Source organism: Bactrocera latifrons, unplaced genomic scaffold, assembly GCF_001853355.1.
Source record: "Bactrocera latifrons isolate USDA-ARS-PBARC rearing strain unplaced genomic scaffold, ASM185335v1 scaffold_185, whole genome shotgun sequence".
NCBI classification, from domain to species: Eukaryota; Metazoa; Arthropoda; class Insecta; order Diptera; family Tephritidae; genus Bactrocera; species Bactrocera latifrons.
In genome coordinates, this window is record NW_017535352.1 from 250,849 (window position 1) to 270,199 (window position 19,351).

A 19,351-nucleotide genomic window follows, 5' to 3' on the forward strand; every position below is an offset into this window, starting at 1 on the left:
CATGTCGAGAAACTGCAGATATTCTTATTTATCTGTTTATTATTTGCTCTGAGGTTTGAATAATCTTTTATTTATATATAGCTTTTAGTATTACTGAATATTTTCATAGGAAGTGAAAACATATTTAATTTTCAAATTTTATTGAACAATAATTTATTTTATAATTTGGCTTATAAAATTTGCTTAATTTTAATTCCAATTTCTCACTGGGCTTTTGATTCGTGCTCACCAACACAGTGACAGATCCTCTCATGCTGACCACTGGCTTAGGTATATACTTAAAACGTCAAAAAGTTGAATTTATTACATGTTTACAATGTGTCGAATGTATGATGGGTAAACAAAACACAGATTTGACAGGAAAAAGTTTAAGGTCAGCTAAAGGATATACTTTAGCAGCAATTTAATCATTTCGCACGATGCGTTTAGAACAGTAATCAGTGTCGCTGCTTGAAATTGAAATAAATTATATACAAAAAAAAGGTTAGATTTAAGCTTCAAAAACAATTTGAAATTATTTGTAATATCTAAATAATTAAATAATATTACAAAATGGAAATCAGTGAGTCATCTTTAAGTGTTTTTTACCTGAGTAAAGCCTTAGCCTTGGCTCCCCTTTCTATTAAGACGAACGAGGAAGGCGTAATGACAATAAAACGTAGCAAAGTGTTTACCGTCTACTCGATTATCTTATGTTTAACAATGGGTGCGTAAGAAAGAGGAAAAAATATAAAAAAAATTATTCCCATTACATTGCAGAATTTTTTTTTAATATAATATTTTCGATTTAGTTATAATAGTCGGCACTGGATTCAAAGGTTATTGCAAAGTTCAATATCGGTAAGTAAGGCTTTAAACTAAATTTTAACGAATTATGAAGATAAAGATGCATTCAGATTGAATTTAAAGTCCTGAACAATAATCTATGTCAAATTTCGTGAATATACCTTAACTTAGATTTGAGTAGAGTCAGACAGGTATGACAGCTACATATGTATATGCTATTGCAGTGCGATCTCAAAAAATTTTGCGGAGATTGTACCGTTGCCTTTGAAAATAGTCCATGCCAAATTTCGTGAATACGAGGTTTTTCAATAAGTTTTTTCGTTGTGGTGGTACACTCTACATATGAACGTATGTGAAGTTTCATTTCAATCTGCCAATTTATTCTTTGTTTACAAGCCATTTAGTGTCGCTGTGTCAACGAATTTTTTTTACAATGGAAAAAATTGAATATCGTACAGTGATAAAATTATTCTTATGGAAGGTGTGGCACCAAAAGAAATTCACGAACGAATGTTAAAAGTGTGTAATGATAGTTGACCTACAATTAGAACGGTAAAAAGATGAGTTGCTGAATTTAAACGTGGTCGTACTAGCCTTGGAGACGATCCGCGTGAAGGACGTCCAAAAATCGCATCAACACCAGAAATCATAGCATATTCTGTACGGTTTTAAAAGATCGTCGATTGACGGAGAGAGATTTAGTAGAGACTGTACACATCTCATTTGGCAGTGTGAGCCATATTTTAAGTGAAATTTTGGGTTTTAGAAAGCTGTGTGCACATTGGGTGCCGTATTCGTTAACAATGGAACAAAAGCACATTCGAATGCGACTTTCAGCAATATTTGAAACGTTTTAAAAAGAATAAAATGGATTTTGTGCGTCGATTCATCACTATGGATGAGACCATGATCCTGAATCAAAATAGGAGGGTAAAGAGTGTTCTGAACCTGGTTGTTCGGCTTCGAAACGAGTTCGTGTCCCGAAATCGACCAAGAAGGTTGTGGCATACGTTTTTTTGGGATGCGTAAGGAATTTTGTTTGTGGATTACTTGCAAACTGGTAAAGTAATTAATTCTGAATGTAATTGGAACCATTTGGACCAGGTGAAGGAAAAAATTCGTAAAAAAAATACCCAGTTTGCAGAAGAAAAAAAATTTTTCATCAGGACAATGCACCGTATTACAATATCATTTTGAGAATGAAATATTTCTTTTAAAAGTTTACCAAAATGGAAAATATGTGATATAAACTTAACACAAAGGGCGAGTAGTTCCTGATAAATAGCATTTCACCTTAAAAAAAAAGCGGTGCCACGTCCATACCCCAATTTGTACTTCGCTCTCATGAAGTTTTTTCGTATGAACTTGGATTTACAATTTATTGTCGCATTTACAATATTGAGTTACCGCGGTTTCAGTAGTATCAGTAATATAACCAGTATATGGAGAGGTGCATGATTACTATGCGATTTCAGTTATTTTCACCACATCAACAGGACTCGTCCACAAAAAGTTTAATTGATATAATAGATCAGTTAAAAAGTCCTCGGCCTGCCATACCAAAACACATTTTTTTCGCAAAATTTGTTTTTATTTTATTCAGTGGTGATACACTGATCACCGACTTGGCTTGAAAATGGGCCTCAGTTTCGGCGATCACCTAATTATTCTACCCAGCGAACGTTCTTATGAGATCTGAGAACAGCAAATATTCGAAGAGAATCAGATCTGGAGAATATGGTGGATGCGGAAGCAATTAAAGACCAATTAATTTATTTTTGCTACTTTGCACCGACTTTTGAGCCGGTCTAGGTTAGCATTTTCTTTTTCTTGAAATGCGGTAATTTTTCGGCGATTTCGTCCTTCAAATCAAAACTGAGCTCGGTTCAAATCGGTTCAAAGGATACTTCGTTAACCTGTCTCTAATACGAATAGACTATATAAGTGTTACGGTGATCGTGTTTAGTTGAAATATGCGCCGTTTCGTTTGATAATCTGTTTCCATCTAGACGGCAACTTTCCTTATTTACGAAGAACTTGGACAGCCACTTTTCACAAGCCTCTTTGAGTTCAGTTTTACACCAACATGGGCGTTGCGATAAAACCTCCCATCAGAGCTATCGTAGCGGGTAGAACACTACACCCTTCCTGTTGGCCAATTCTGGACACTTCTGGTCAATCGCCTGCTGCAAGCGGTCCAGTTGTTCGCAATAGATGGTAGAATTAAGCGTCTGGCCATATGGGAACAGCTCATAGTAAATGGTTCCCTTCCAATCCATTTGATCAATTTTTCGTCGCCAGTCACCATCCACTCTAAAATGGGTCGAGTTCGTACCGTCTCAGCAGAATATCGCATTCGTTGATTCGGTCCAGAAAGTTTTTTTGCGTCCAATCATGCAGCACCCAAACATCAAGCTGTTTTATGTATGGTTTAATATGGTTTGGTGACTAATTTTCATCGTCTGGGCGATGTCACGAGATGCCACATGTCGGTCTAACTCAATGTTTTCCATGATTCGATAGGTATTCGTCGTTACAGGTCTTCCGCCGCCTAACTTATCCATGGTGTCGTTTTCAACCGCACTGAATCTCCGAAACCATTTCTCTGCAGTTCGAAGTGATAGAGTAGCATCCCCCAAAACACCATTAATCTCACGGAATGTTTCTCTAGCGGATCCGCCTTTAACGAAGAAAAACTTTAAAATAGAGTGAATTTCGGCATTGAACTCTATGTTTATATGTCTATAACTGTTGAACGCAATTTCCAAAGTAATCATGCATAGCGTCGTTTTGTAGTTTATGTCAAAACCTTTCAAAGATCTATAGTATTGCCAGATACGAGCTCTGTAAAAGGCGAAAGGGAGATATTTGACAATATTATATATCGGAAATCGATTGGTGCCGTCATCCAGATCGATTTTATTATACACTATGTATAAAAAAGGTAATCCATTTCGAGCTTCCATAATTGAAAACAAGTAAGGAAGAGCTAAGTTCGGGTGTCACCGAACATTTTATACTCTCGCATGATAAAGTGATAATAGAGATTTCATTATCCGTCATTTACATAATTTTTTATTTTGCTGTAAAATKAATTAGATTAGATCAATTTGTGTACTTTGAGTATTGAATTGTAYTTTCATTTATTTTAATTGTATTGAAAAGTTATAGTCCGATCACGACAATTTTTCCACAAGGGATACCTCAGCTCAAATACCGTATTTGTGTAAAGTTTAATTCCGCTATCATCATTGGTTCCTAATGTATATATTATACAGAGAAGGCATTAGATGGAATTCAAAATAGCGTTATATTGGAAGAAAGCGTGGTTGTGAACCGATTTCACCCATAAAAAAGCCTGGGTGGAGCTTCCTTCTGCCATTTCTTCCGTAAAATTTAGTGTTTCTGACGTTTTTTGTTAGTCGGTTAACGCACTTTTAGTGATTTTCAACATAACCTTTGTATGGGAGGTGGGCGTGGCTATTATCCGATTTCTTCTATGTTTGATCTGCATATGGAAATGACTGAATGAAACAACTCTGTAGAGTTTGGTTGACATAGCTATAGTAGTTTCCGAGATATGTACAAAAAACTTAGTATGGGGCGGGGCCACGCCCTATTTTCCAAAAGAAGTAAGTCCAAATATGCCCCCCCCTAATGCGATCCTTTGTGCCAAATTTCAGTTATCTTTATTTATGGCTTAGTTATGACAGTTAGAATGGTTTTCGCCATTTTGTGGGCGTGGCAGTGGACCGATTTTGCCCATCTTCGAACTTAACTTATGGAGCCAAGAAATACGTGTATCAAGTTTCATCATGATATCTCAACTTTTACTCAAGTTACAGCTTGCACGGATGGACGGACAGACAGCCACCCGGATTTCAACTTTACTCATCACCCTGATCACTTTGGTATATATAACCCTATAGCTGACTCTTTTAGTTTTAGGACTTACAAGCAACCGTTATGTGAACAAAACTATAATACTCTCCTTAGCAACTTTGTTGCGAGAGTATAAAAATATAAGTTTCTTATAGTTTATAACTCTGTCTCTATTTCACTACATTCTAGGTACCAGAAAAAACTGTTATGCTCTGTTGCAAATATTTTATGAGAGTGTAAAATATTGTTATTATAAACTATCCTATCACTCAAGTTGAATCAAACTCCACATAGAGTGAAAAATTGGTTAAACTCGGTCTTCCACTTCCAATTCCTGTTGAGCAAAGATAGAAAATAAATCACATACACCACAATAGCAGTCTTCATATAGTATATTGTATTTCCTGTTTTAAAAATTAATAATGCATTTACTGTTACTAATTATGTGTCGTAAAATTTCCAGTGTGAGTTCGGGTACCCTACAAGTGGTCACAGCAATGGATGTGGGCATGGTGGCGCTGACATGCATTGCTGGCATCGGCTGCGGTCTTTGCAGTGTAAAGCCTACACAACAGCTCAATATGCGTTTAAGAAAGGTATTTCATGATATCTAAAACTTTTTATTTTTCTATCCCTAAATATTAGTTTAATTCAGAAAAGTCGTTAAAATACTAATGTTTACTCAATTTGAAAAAAAAATATTTGATGTTGAAATTAATTTAGAATTTACAACTTAAATTTAAATTATAAACAAAAAATGTCATAAATAATTTGAAACCAAATTTCTTACAGCTGGACGAATCTCTGCATTTATTTATGAATGTCGAAAATAATCGCTTTATACCTATAATGTTGGCCATAGTCACACCTACATTATTTGGAGCAATTATAAGTTGCGTCAATTTAATTTTTTATAGATATTTTAAATTTATAAATCGATATTTATAGGTTTCGATTATTTCGGGTGGATGCAGGTTATGTCGAAACATGTTCTTGGTAAGCTTTTTCGCAAAAGAACAATTTGCGGCACCTTTTAACTCTTTTCTTGCAGCTGCTACTTTAAATTGGTATATACCATTTTATGTGATTTATTTGGTGCTAATTGGAAGTCACATTTTATATGCCAATAATGTTCTAGGGCTTGCGAGACGTTTTCGTCGTTTGAATAAGATATTGAAACACAATTTTTTGTTGGGTAAGAAAATATTCATACTAAATATTTATATACTTCATTTATTTGTAAAATTGTTTTCACATTAAAGTATATCATGAAAACCTAACAAAGCAGGTATATATTGCAAATTAGAAGCGTACAAAAGAAATATTAAATTTTCCGCTTTAGAGCGAAAATTCGTTTTTACAGCGATTCACCATTTATTCTTTTCGCTTTCTTTCAGCGCCACTTATTATACTATATAATTTATTTTTGATTTTAATAACTTAAGACTATTTTAACTAGTTTATTCGATTCGCTATTTTTTTCTAAACATAGAGAGCAATTAAGCAGCTTTGATTGGCGTGTCGTCGCCTTTATTATTTCTACAGTGTAATAGTACTAATATATGAATCTAAAATATAATAGCTTTATAAATTAGCAGGGAAGGATATCTGATTCAATATTCTGGCGTGTAAACCATTTCAAAACTACAATTTGTAGAGGTCTTCCTTTCCTCTGCTCTTCCTTGCGGGTACTGCATTGAATACTTTTAGACCTGGAGTGTTTTCATACATTCGGTTGACATGACCTAGCCAGCGTAACCGCTGTCTCGTTGAACTATGTCAATGTCATCGTATATATCGTACTCGACTGCGGTATTCGCCGTTCCCAATGTGCAACGTACCATAAATCTTCCGCAGAACCTTTCTCTCGAAAACCCGTAGCACCGACTAATCAGATTTTGTCATCGTCCATGCCTCTGCAACATATAGAAGGACGGAGACGATGCGTAACTTGCAGAATTTGGTCGTTGTTCGTCGAGAGAGGACTTTACTTTTCAATCGCTTGCCCAGTCCGAAGTAGCACCTGTTGGCAAGAGTTGTTCTGCGTTCGATTTCAGGCTGACGTTGTTGTTGGTGTTAACTCAGGTTCCAAGATAGACGAAACTATACGCGACTTCGAAATTAAAACTGTCAACAGTGATATGGGAGTCAAGTCGCGAGCGCATGTCCACAGTCTGGCTAAAACAGTTGAGCCAATGTTATCAATATCAACGGCGTCCGCCAGCAGCTGTATACTCTTACAGAAGATTGCACCTTCTCTATTCAGATCGGCAGCTCGAATTATTTTCTCCATAAATAGATTTAAGAAGTCGCACGGTAGGAAGTCGGCTTGTCTGAAACCTCGTTTGGTATCGAACGGCTCAGAGAGGTCTTTCCCGATCTTGAAGGATCTTTTGGTATTGCCCTGGGGGGAATGTTTCATTTTCACATTAGCTCGCCTTCAAACAAGTGATTTCTGGCTACCCAGAGAATACTGCTCCTTTTTCTAATTTACAGACTCATAATATCTACCGACAATTATTGCTCTTACCTTGTTTACTTAATGAAAGTTTTCCATTGTCATTCATTATACGCTCTCACAGATGAAAAACACTATAATAAGATGAAGACTTGGGTTAATAATTTATCATCTGATGTGGAAGTTCCATCACACCGCGAGTTTAAATGCCTGAGAAATCATCATTGTAAGTGAAACTTTATAGTATATGTATGTGTACATGTATCTAATATATTTATATATTATTTATACTATAAATGTATAGTATATATATATATATAGTAAACTAATATACATATTTATATATTATTTATACTATAAATGTGAAAACACTACGGAAATTGTTCTGTAAGACTCRCTCCTTTCTATTTCTAGCGAAACCAACAGTTGAGTTGTTGAGATTACTGGTCGATACTTATGAATCATTGTACAAGTGTGTAGAAATATTTTCCAAGTAAGCTCATAAGCATAGCATCTAACAAAAATTCCATTGATAATTTGGTTTTACTCAGTGAATATTTGTTTTACAAAAAAGTGGCTCACGGTTTGGGACATTCATGTAAAAAATAGAAAAATTATTACACTTTATGCATCCTTTCTATTTCTCTTTCTCTCGCATTCTCTCTCTATAAATAAAGGCTGTCCCAAAATTAACGCAAGATTTAAATTTGCCGTCATTTCTGTAGTAAAGATTAGTCATTTCAATTTTCGACAAACGAGTGGGTATGTGTATGGAAAGCCATGGAAGCCATTTGTCCGATATGTTATTCCATAAATAACCTTTTGGTAATTACTTTATTAATTTCTAAAAACTATTGAATTTCAACCTTGCGTTAATTTTGGGACACCCTTTCTGTTATAATTCCTCGTTATGATTTTGGTTATTTTTAATTGACATGAAAAACTGAAGTTCCCGTTAATTAAAGAATTTATTTTTTATTTCTATAAGGGGACCATAATTATAATTAACAATTCATGAAAATAGTGTGAAAAAGAACAAACATTTCCTCTAATTATTATTTTTTAATAAAATCGAAAATGCGTTATCCGATTCAATCAGCACCTTCGGTTTTGCTGTGCTTTGCAACCTGATCTCCTGCATGCTACATATCGTCATCACAACACATTTCCTGATAATAGCTTTCAGAGAATTTTCTATAACTATTCGGACTTACTGTCAGATGATGTGGCTTATGCTGCATATATTCAGATTACTATTGGTGGTAGAAGCTTGTCACAAGGCGACCGTAGAGGTGAGTAGCAATATTTCGAGTCTATATAAAAACAATATTAAACAATTTGTATTTACTTATTTGATAATATTAATATTAAAATTATTGATAATATTAAATTAAAATTTATTTTCGTGCAAAGTCAAAGGAAACCACACATATCGTTAGCGAAATCAAGCGCACAACTGTAGAGCTTTCACTATCCGCTGAGGTGACTAATTTCGTACCATTACTTTAAATGGCAAATTTTATTATAACTATAGTTTTACTGGCAGTTTCAAAAATTTTGGAAACATTTACATACTTACGATGTAAGAATTTCAGTTTTGGGGATCTGTGACATCAATAGAACGATATTGACAGCGGTGAGTAATAACTACAAGTAAAAGGTCAAACATGATCCATCAGCTATTGATTTTGCAAGAAATAATATTCCACATTAAATAATATGGCAACAACTGCACTAAATGAAACTCGATTTAGATAAAAATATTATCTCACTTCTATTGTCTTTTGAGTATTGATGTTTTTCGACATGAAGGGAATTCTCCTAAAATTTAATCTGCCTCCTCCGCACGCCAATGCCCAAAATTTTTTACATAAGGGCGACTGTTATGAAATAATCTACATAAATACATATATCCCAGACTTTAATTTCATTTTTATAACAAATAAAGGGTTTAATAATGCGCTACAATATCTCACAAAGTTTACTGGCTAAAAACGTGCTTACCTTTCATATTTTTATACTCTTGCAACCTTTTGCTACTAGTATAATAGTTTTGTACACTTAACTGTTGTATAGTTAGTTTACAGGTTCCTTAGTAAAAAAAAAAAACATTCGTTATGTTTGGCACAAAGGATTGCAGTAGCAAGGGGGTGCTTCCTGGGCATACAAGTTTGAAAAAGGGCGCGTGACCTGGCCCTAAGTTGATTGTACATATTGCCTAAACTAATAAAGCCAAAATAACCACATTCGCCCAACACACTCGCCGACAGTGTTAAAACGAATGAATTCGGAAGATAATCCCGATTACTCCATATATAACAGCACTATTAAAAACTACGCAAATAAATTAATAACTAATTACCCCAGAGATATTAAATTTTACCTCCGAGCCGGAATGAGCGGGCTTTATAGGAGCTGGTGTGAAACCGCCCACTTTTTGGTGAAACCGCATATCTCGGGATCCGACCAACCGATTTCGACAAAATTTAGTACACGTACGTCTTCCCATACGCCTATTTCCCATAAAACACAATTTTAAGTTCCAGTTATTATTTCACTTTTCCAGTGATACCATGATACTTCTCTGACAGTATGTGTGTAGAAAATGGGTTGAATCGGGCTAATACTTCCCTGAGCACTCATATGCCTAATATAAAGTTTTTCGAATTTCCGGGTGACTTTGTACCGCATATATCGGCCAATATGTGAGTTATCTCAATGAAACCAAGAAAAAACGGTAACTTCGGCTGCACCGAAGCTATTATACCGTTCACAGGTGCCTTTCTTTCAGTAACTGTGTGCCCAGTTTGTATGGAAGCTATTTGCTATAGTAATCCGATCTGAACAATTTTTTCGGAGATTACATTGTTGCCTTAGAAAATAATCTATACCAAATTTCGTAAATATATCTTGTCAAATGTAAATGTTTTCCATACCAGCCAACTTTTGTGAAGATACATGGGCAAATGTGAAAGTTTTCCATACCAAAACTTGATTCCGATCGTTCAGTTTATATGTCAGCCAAAAGCTATAGTGGTCCGATATCGGCAGTTCCGACAAATGAGCAGCTTCTTGAAGAGAGAATGACGTTTATAAAAATCGTATATATACAGACAGACCGACAGACGGACATGGCTAAATCGACTCAGCTCAACATACTGATCATTTATATATATGTATATATATGTACGTTATAGGGTCTCCGACGCTTCCTTCTGGGTGTTTCAAACATCGTGACAAACTTAATATACCCAGTTCAGGGTACAATGAGAGAGCGTGCCTTACTCATAACAGTGTAACTTTGTTCCTAAAATATATACATTTTAGTGAAAACTTGACCTATCCCCTATGTATATAACTAATATCACGATTTTCGAACATCCGGCTGATTTTACTATGTGTATATGATTGTTTTTTTTAGTATGTGGCATGTTAATAGTCATTGGTATTGGGAAGAATAGAAAAAAATCGGGTCGATACTGCCTCAACTTCCATATGCTAATGATTTTAGTTTTTTTAACCAATCTTATGTGCCTGTCAGTATAAGAGTTATGCAATATATAGTATATGTATATATAAAATAGCTTGGATTTTGATCCTCTGGTTAACGTTTTACACCTTAAAGTATTTCCTTGTCTTTCATTCTTGCAAGTTGCAGTTCGGCTCAGGTATTGCTACATATCTTTTTATTATATTACAATTCCAAAATACCAGAGGCTAAGAAATCTGAATAGACAGAAACTCTACCTGTACGTGTATATTTGAAGATGTTTAAATAAGCTAAGCTTCCTCCTACCGGTCCAATCTACTCGGAAAAAGCTGGCGCATCCTAATACAACACACCACACCTCAGAACTCCACCACTCACCAAGAACAGCAACAAAAGGGTCACCATACCAAACTTGAGGGCATCACAACACTTCTTTGTGACGGATGGGTTTATCGCACCCAGCTCATTCGATTACTCAGCAATTCGACGCGCTACTCCTTCGTATTACGAGTCATCACGCACGCTTATTTTTCGTTTGTACACAGATGCAACAGGAATTATATTTTTTCGACATGACAGCATTTATGCGCGTTACGATTATCAGTTTCAACACGTTTCCAGTGATCCTGCATGACAAATATATATTTACACTTATAAAGTTGATCATTAACTGAAAATGGTTAATAAAAATTAAATTAATTTAACTCTGCTTCTAAAATATGCCAGCTTTTTATTTTGTCTTATAGCAAATCAAATGTTAATTTTACAACAGGACACATCCTTACCAATTAAGTGGGTATCTAGTTAAACAAAGGACAATTAAAAAAAAAAAAATGTGAAAATAATAACAAAGTCCCGGAAATGGCAAAACTTTTGGGATACTAATGATTAATAATGTTTTATAGAAAAAGCCCAATTTCGAACTTCTTCGAAGATCCGATATATAGTTCTTGGAAATGGTAAAAATAGCATTTTTTTAATAATTTTTTTCTCAAACTATTAACTAGAAATTCTGCAATTTTTGGAAGAAAAAAAATTTAAACACGACGGTGCCGGATTAAACTAGTGCAGGGCCTATAGCATATTCTGTCAGGGGCCCTTAGTTTGCTATATGTTCTGAAGTTTAGGGTACTAAATAAAAGAAAATTGTTACAAAAAAAAAAAAAACTTTTCTGGATTTATTATAGGCCAATTTAGAGATAATACTTTCAGTATTGACTTCTTTAAGCAAGTCATGCTCTATATTCAACAAAGAGAAATGATTAATACGTTCTTTGCCCATCGTGATCCTAAATTAATTTTTAATACGTTTTAATGTTGTAAAAGAATGTTCGCCACTGCAAAGTGATCATGAGAGATAAGTTAATTTGCAAAGCAATTTCTAAGTTTGGGAAACACGATTTTAAAGAATTACTTAATAAAAGTTTATTATATTGCTGTTGCAGAGGCTCCTGTTTGTTGCTGTCAATAACAGTAGCCACATCTGTTTTCAGCAGCTCTGCGAACTGCACTAATTCGCCGCCTAGGCTGTTCTCCAAATCATCTTCGCAAGCACTGACCATACGAGAGGATTTTTCCAAAAATCTCTTTTGTTGTTAAAGATTTTAGCTGTCGAAATACTTCAAAAACACTAGTACATTTATGATATGCTTTCATTCGTTTAGTTATAGCAGACAGTACGTTATAAATAATGACAATAAACACCTCAAATTCGAAACGTTGTTCGGGTGTTTGATTTTCAACAAAGTCGTCGAGTGTAGTAGAGCCGCTGAAATGGTCGTACTTTATATTTCACTTGATTCGTCGTGATGGCTGTTGCTGATATTCTTTACAGTAAGTCGGACCTTTGACTCTTGCCTCAATAGCTGAAAAAGTAGATCGCATTGCTTAGACGTAGCCATATAACGACTTATAAAGGGCGTATCCCTTTATTAAGGTCTTGATCAGACGACTGCAGCGAACCACAAGTCGCTTGCAAGCGTTCTAGGACTTCGTTCCACGTAATTGTCATTATTCCCGTTTTTAACTTATTCATCGTTGAAAATAATTCGTAAGATTTATTACGGCACTCCGCTTTTTGATCCACGTTATTGAAAATGTCTTCCAATACTTGCTTAATAGTGATAAAACCACATAAAAGTGTCTTCGTAACATCAGCTCGGGCTACCGATAGCAAGGCGGAAACAAATTTATAGAAGTTTTCTATGAAATCGAAGAAATGTAATGCTCCGTATAGCAGTCTGCAGCGCATAGATACTAGCTTAAATATATTTCTTATAATATTTATATTTAAAAAGTGGAACATTAAAGTTAAGAAAGTCGTAAAATACCTACTTATTTCTGGGCATTTTTTTATAACAGCTGAATATGAAAAAAAATACTTCACCCACATCTTTAAAACTTGTAACTCAAAGACCTGTGTAAAATTTCGTGAAGATCAGCCGAGCAGTTCTCTAGAAATCTTGCCAAAAGACTTCAAACACATAGTCTCGAGAAAAACGCTTTAAAGGCGGCGCACTTAGTCTAGCTAGCCTCGAGCGCAGAAGTTTTCAAGTCTGTATCTATGAAGCTATTAGTCGGATCAACTTGAAAATTTAGGAAAATATTTTATAGGTGTTGTAGAATTTAATAACATAAAAAAAAACGATTTTTTTTAACCCGTAAACGCATGTTACCCCTTTGGAACAATTGGATTTACAGACTAGGCATTTCATTCGTTTGTCTACGTTTTATTTCAAAACTCTGAAAAAACACAATTAGGGGACAAAAAAATAATTTAATGAGACTCTATGAAACCCCTAATTATTCCACTACTACCCGTAACATAAACCTTCATATTGGAACACCACTTTAATGGTGTTAAATTTATAAATATGTTTGTACATGCAGCACACATACAGTCATGTAAAAAATAACAGGGACACATGGCGGTATTTCGTAAAAATGCAAAGAAAACGAATATTTTCATTAAGTTTGAAATTGTGTTTTTATTTCTAAATAGGTTTATGTTTTTACCACCATAAGAATATTAGAGAAAATAACTCGAATTCAATTCAAAGAAGAAAAAAATTAATTATTTTAATAGCTTTACCCAAATTATGTTGTGAAAAAAATAGGGACAATTGCAGTTAAAAAAAAAAATGTTCAATTCATTTTTTTTACAAAATTCTTTTGACTTTTAGAATTTGATTTTTCAATACTTCGTTTCAAATCCTTTATTTTGAATGACAGCCAGACATCGGCGAGGTAATGAGTCAACTAATTTTTGGCACGTGGCCCGCGGATTAGCTTTCCACGCTGCTTGTATCAGTAGCCAAAGTGCGTCATTGTTTGTTGCTTTTTTACTCTTCAAAGCTACTTTTACTTGTTGCCACAAGTTCTCGATGGGATTTAAGTCCGGTGATTGAGCAGGCCAGCTTAACACGTTTATATTGTTATCTGAGGACCATTTTTTTGCTAGCTTCGATGTGTGTTTTGAGTCGTTGTCTTGCTGGAACACTCATCGAAGGGGCATGTTTTCCTCAGCATAAGGCACCATAACCACATTTAATATATTTCAATAAGTCACCGCTGTCCTTAATTCGATATATTGGACCAACTCCTTGGTAAGAGAGAGAGAGAATCATCCCCACACCATAATTGATCCTCCTCCGTGTTTTACAGTTTTAACTGTATATTGCGGGTTAAAAGCTGTGTTCACTGGCTTGCGCACATGTTGAGTACCGCAGTCGGGGTGAAAAAGATTGCATTTGGTCTCATCTGACCACAGGATATGCGCCATTTCTCCACTGGCCACTTGACGTGATCATTAGCAAAATGTAACCTTTTAATCACATTTGGTTTGGACAGAAAAGGCACTTTTCTTGGTCTCCTTGCTTTTAAATTTTTATTAGTTAGCCATTTACGAATGGTAGAAGTGTCGACGTCCAAAGAAAATTCCTTTTTAAGTTCACTAGAGGATGCAAATGGGTCCTTTTTTAAAAATCGCATTATATTCCTTTTCCGGTATGAAAATCCTTGATTGTGGAGGTGTTTTATTTGCTTACGCAGCTCAGCGCTGCAGTGTTGTCCTCTGCCCATTTTAAATTACTAAATTAAATTACCTTTTTCAGTTTATGATTATATAAATTCTCATATACAATACCTTTATTGCTTAAAAATTTTTAAGCATCCCAATATTTCAAAACTAGCACCAATTTAATATTCCCGTCCCTAGTATTTCGCACACTCAAAAACGATCTTACTTCACAAAATGATCAACAGCTGCGAAACGACGCAAAATATTTTTTCTTTGATAACGGTTCTTTACTTCACTGACATCCCAGCAAACAATTGCATGTTACATTTTTGATAATTTTTTTAAAATGAATCAGATTTTATTTTTTACCTATTTTCAAGCAAGTGTCCCTATTATCTTTCACATGACTGTATGTATATAGTACATACATATGCATACACGAGGTTGTTAACACAATTTATTAAACAAGTGATCAACACATATCTGCAAACAAAATTCCCCACTCTACATGCAAACAACAACAATCAACTGTCTATAAACTTATTTATTCTTCCATTACAGGGTCCGGCACTCGAAGTGCCAATTAGAAAAGCCATAAATTCGGTTTGGAAAATTATTTTTATTTATTTTAAAGTACAAAATGTGTGAAAATAATCATAAATTCAGGACCAATTCACTTTTTCTCGATGTAACCAACTTTTGCCTTAACTATGGCCTTGAGACGGTCAAAAAACGAATCGCAAGCTGCCCGAATGTGACTTGCCGGTATTTTGGCCCACTCACGGACCATGGCTTTCTTCAACATCTCGAGACTGGTGTATTTTTTACTGCGGACCGTGCTCTCCAAAATGGCTCAAAAAGAATAAGCCATTGAATTTACATCTGGTTAATTCGTGAGCCATTGTGTGGTCGTAATAAAGTTCGGAAAGTTGTTTTTCAGCCATTCTATATTCACTCGCGCTTTGTGAGATGGTGCTGAGTCTTGTTGAAACGTCCATGGTTTGCGACCGAAATGTTTGTTTGCCCACGACTTCAAAGCAGCCTCAAGAACATTTTTCCGATAATATGTCGCATTTACTTTGACGCCAGGCTCGATGAAAATAATTGGAGAGCGCCCATCTGCGGTGACAGCGGCCCAAACCATTATTTGTGGCGGGTGCTGCCTCCTGGTGGCCAACCAATGACTTCTTTTCTCGTATGATTCTCGTATGAACGGTCGGTCAAGTAAACGCTATCGTTTTGAGAGTTTACGAATTGCTCAGTTGGAAAAAATCGTTTCGTCAGAAAACACAATGTTCGGAATTTGACCACTTTCGGCCAAGCAAAGCAACTGCTTTGGGCCTTTTGGAACTTGTAAGGTTTGACCTTGAGCTTAGTTTTCAATATGCGTCGGATGCTGCGATCGGATATCTTCATTTCTTTAGACATTTGATTGGCACTTCGTCGTGGATTTCGCTGAAGTCGCTTCTTCACTTTCAGAACCATCTCACGTGACGTTGCAGTCTTTTGATGACCACCACCATGGCGTTTTGCGATGCTACCAGTATCAGTGTAACGAGTGATGGTGCGATAAACAAAAACTTTATTCACATTAAGGTGTTTGAACTCACGAACAATTGCTGGCTGTAATTTTCCAGCTAAATATAAAGCAATAACACTATTAAGTTTGAATCCCATCGCTGATAACTTATTTTTGCGTTCACTTTTGGCAAAACGCTTTTGTAGACTTGTGAACAATACTCTGAACTGTCATTAAGCAAATTTATAAACAGCTGATTCCAGTGCGACAGCTGCGCGAACGCTCAAAAGTTGGTTACACAGCGAGTGTCGGACCCTGTATACACAAACAATTAGCAATAAAGAATTGCTTGCGCCTAAATATATGCTACATTCGCGGGAGTAGCCCTGCTACTGTTGTTTACTTTCACTTATTCGCATACGCGCACACACCCACACACACGCGCCCATACATGCATAGCGCTGTCATACATTGTGCTTTGATGACGCTATCTGCAAGCGCTGCCAATTGCTCGCTTTCAATCGTTTCTTCACTGCCCACGTGCTGCAATTTAAATTCATTCAGTTTTCAATTTGACAGCCCACCTATTGGTGGTGTTCGTAGCGCATACAAAAATTGTTTTATAACCATAATATTGGCAGCGCCATTTTATAGCCAACCGTTTGACAATTTAATTATGCATATAATTAGCTGGAAACAGATTTCAGTGCGCACTTTATAGTCACGAACTCTAATGATTATTTACAATTTAAACGATAAGAGTGTAAATAGCATTTAGAAGTGTTTACAACCAGGTGAAGGCAAACTGTTGAATGCAGGGTTGAATTCAGGGGGTTCATTATAAAAAGAGGATATAATTTATGTTAATATTAAAAGAATTGATGGCATAATAATTTGTTAGTACATTTGCATTTCTTCTTTTTTATTGGGGTAGACACCGCATACGCGGCTATAGCGGAGTTTACAACAACGCGCCACTCGTTCTTATTTTTCGCCATTTAGAGACTCCAAGAGTAACCAGATCCTTTTCGTTCATTCGGACGACATAACCTAGCCAGCGTAGCCGCTGTTTCTTAATTTGTTGAACCATGTCAGTGTCGTCGTATAACTCGTACAGCTCATCATTCCTTCGAATGCGATTCTTGCCGTTGGCAATGTGCAAAGGACCATAAATCTTCCGCAGAACATTTCTCTCGAAAACTTTTAACGCCGGCTCATCAAATGTTGTCATCGTCCAAGCCTCAGCACCATTAATAGGACGGGAATAATGAGTGATCTATAGAGTTTGGTCTTTGTTAGTCAAGCGAGGACTTTACATTTGCATATAGTAGAAAGAAAAGTAATTTAAAGTAAAGTTGAAGTAGAGGTCGGCTTAACATATGCTTTAATGTGTACGCCTTGTTACTATATGGGAGGTTTTCAAGTCTACTTAAAATAAAATTTACTCTTAACAACTTTTGTGTCTTACTACTTACTAAATACAAAGTTACAATGGCAAAGTCTTTAGCTACCAAGTTTTTGCCAAACTGAGCATTTTCATATTTATTCACTGATCACGAGTAAATGTTAAGAGGAGATCCTCAGAAAAAGTCTCCAACCAACATCGCCTATATTTCATTATTTGGTGGGTACTGATTAGTATCGATAATGTGAGAATCTCACTTAAAAAAATCTTACTCAATATTTTATGCTCTTAGTTCTTCTTCTTAGTAGGTTCCAAGGTCACCCGAAATGACGGAAGTCTCTAAATAATCGCGAGATAAAAAGGAACGTTGTTACCTACCTAGACCTTGTAGCAATGGACCCTAGAAGAACACCTCAGGTCTTGGAAGACTAAAACCACAGGGTATGCCGCAAATGTACTTTGGGTGGATAGACCAAAAATAACTTAGTAACATTGTAGGAGTCACCATAAAGCACCATTAGAAAAGAGGTATCGGAGATTCGGCGGAATGTAGAGCATTAGCGGAGGACAACGAGACTTTGGCAGATTACCTTTGCGATTGTCTAGCCCTCAGCCGGTTGAGACGAGATATTTTGCATGAGACCCACTGTTCCAAAGAGGCTACCCTGCGGGTAGGGGGGACCTCTCTGGGTTCGAGGGAAACCTAATATATCCGCGGCAAGGCATTCCTGTCGTAAGAGGCGACTAAAAGCCACAAGCACTATGTCTGACATTTACAGGTCTTGGTTTGAATGTCAACATGGTCTAAGTGAGAAAAGTGCTATAATATTCTGCTGGAAGTGAAATTCCAACTTTATATTTATATCACAAAATATAAAGCATTTGTCACAGCGCAAACGCCACCAGTCATTGAGATTTTTTGAACTTAAAGCAAAACCAAAGACTATAACCTGGTACCACGGGGAGCAGTTAGCCCTTGGAGGTAACTCCAATCTGCTCATTGGGTTTGGCCCTTTGTGGAGATTCGTGGTGGCTGTGGTTTGTCCCTAAATGCAGGAAGGGCATTTGTCCAATGTGAAGCTGCATGCGACCAGGTGGCGGACCCACAGTACGGCAGAGGTTTTAGATGGCCCTCGAACCCGACCAAGGTGACTAGGGTGTCCCTATCCAACCGAACCAATTGGAACCAAGGTATAAATGCAAAGTGCGTTTATGCTTTGGGGCGCTGATCAACGCATTATATTGATCTACGTGCTTCTAGCAATAGAAAGCGCCATGAGGTTAGGCCTTCGCAGGCAGATACTCACGTAAACCACAACGGATTCTGTTCCAAAGAGGCATTAGGCAGCTGGAATGGAAATATTAGGTATTTTACCAAATCCACTCAGCAGCTGGAAGAAGTTACATTGGTTTTCACTCGAAAGCACAGTGGGCCTAATGATTGCTTAAGTGCTGCGGCCTACAGTCTAGCGTTTCTGCGCTGCTTTTTTCAAACAATCAACCAAAACACGTTAATAGAATGTCCATTCAGAACCGTGAGTTTTTTTTTTTCTTAGGTCTTAGAAGGTCTTGCTGAATTCGTCCTGTTTGTAGCTAATTTCTTACAAAGTATGCAAAAGAATATAAGTAGAAGTCATAAAATCGATTGGTGCTGTGAATAAGGTCAAATGGGCTCAATTAGTTCAAAGCTCCAGCTTGACAGTACCACGTGTTTCAAATGGAAAATGTCGATATAATATTTCGAAGACGAAATTGAAGATTATTACTAAACGAATCAGTAAATTTTAAATTAT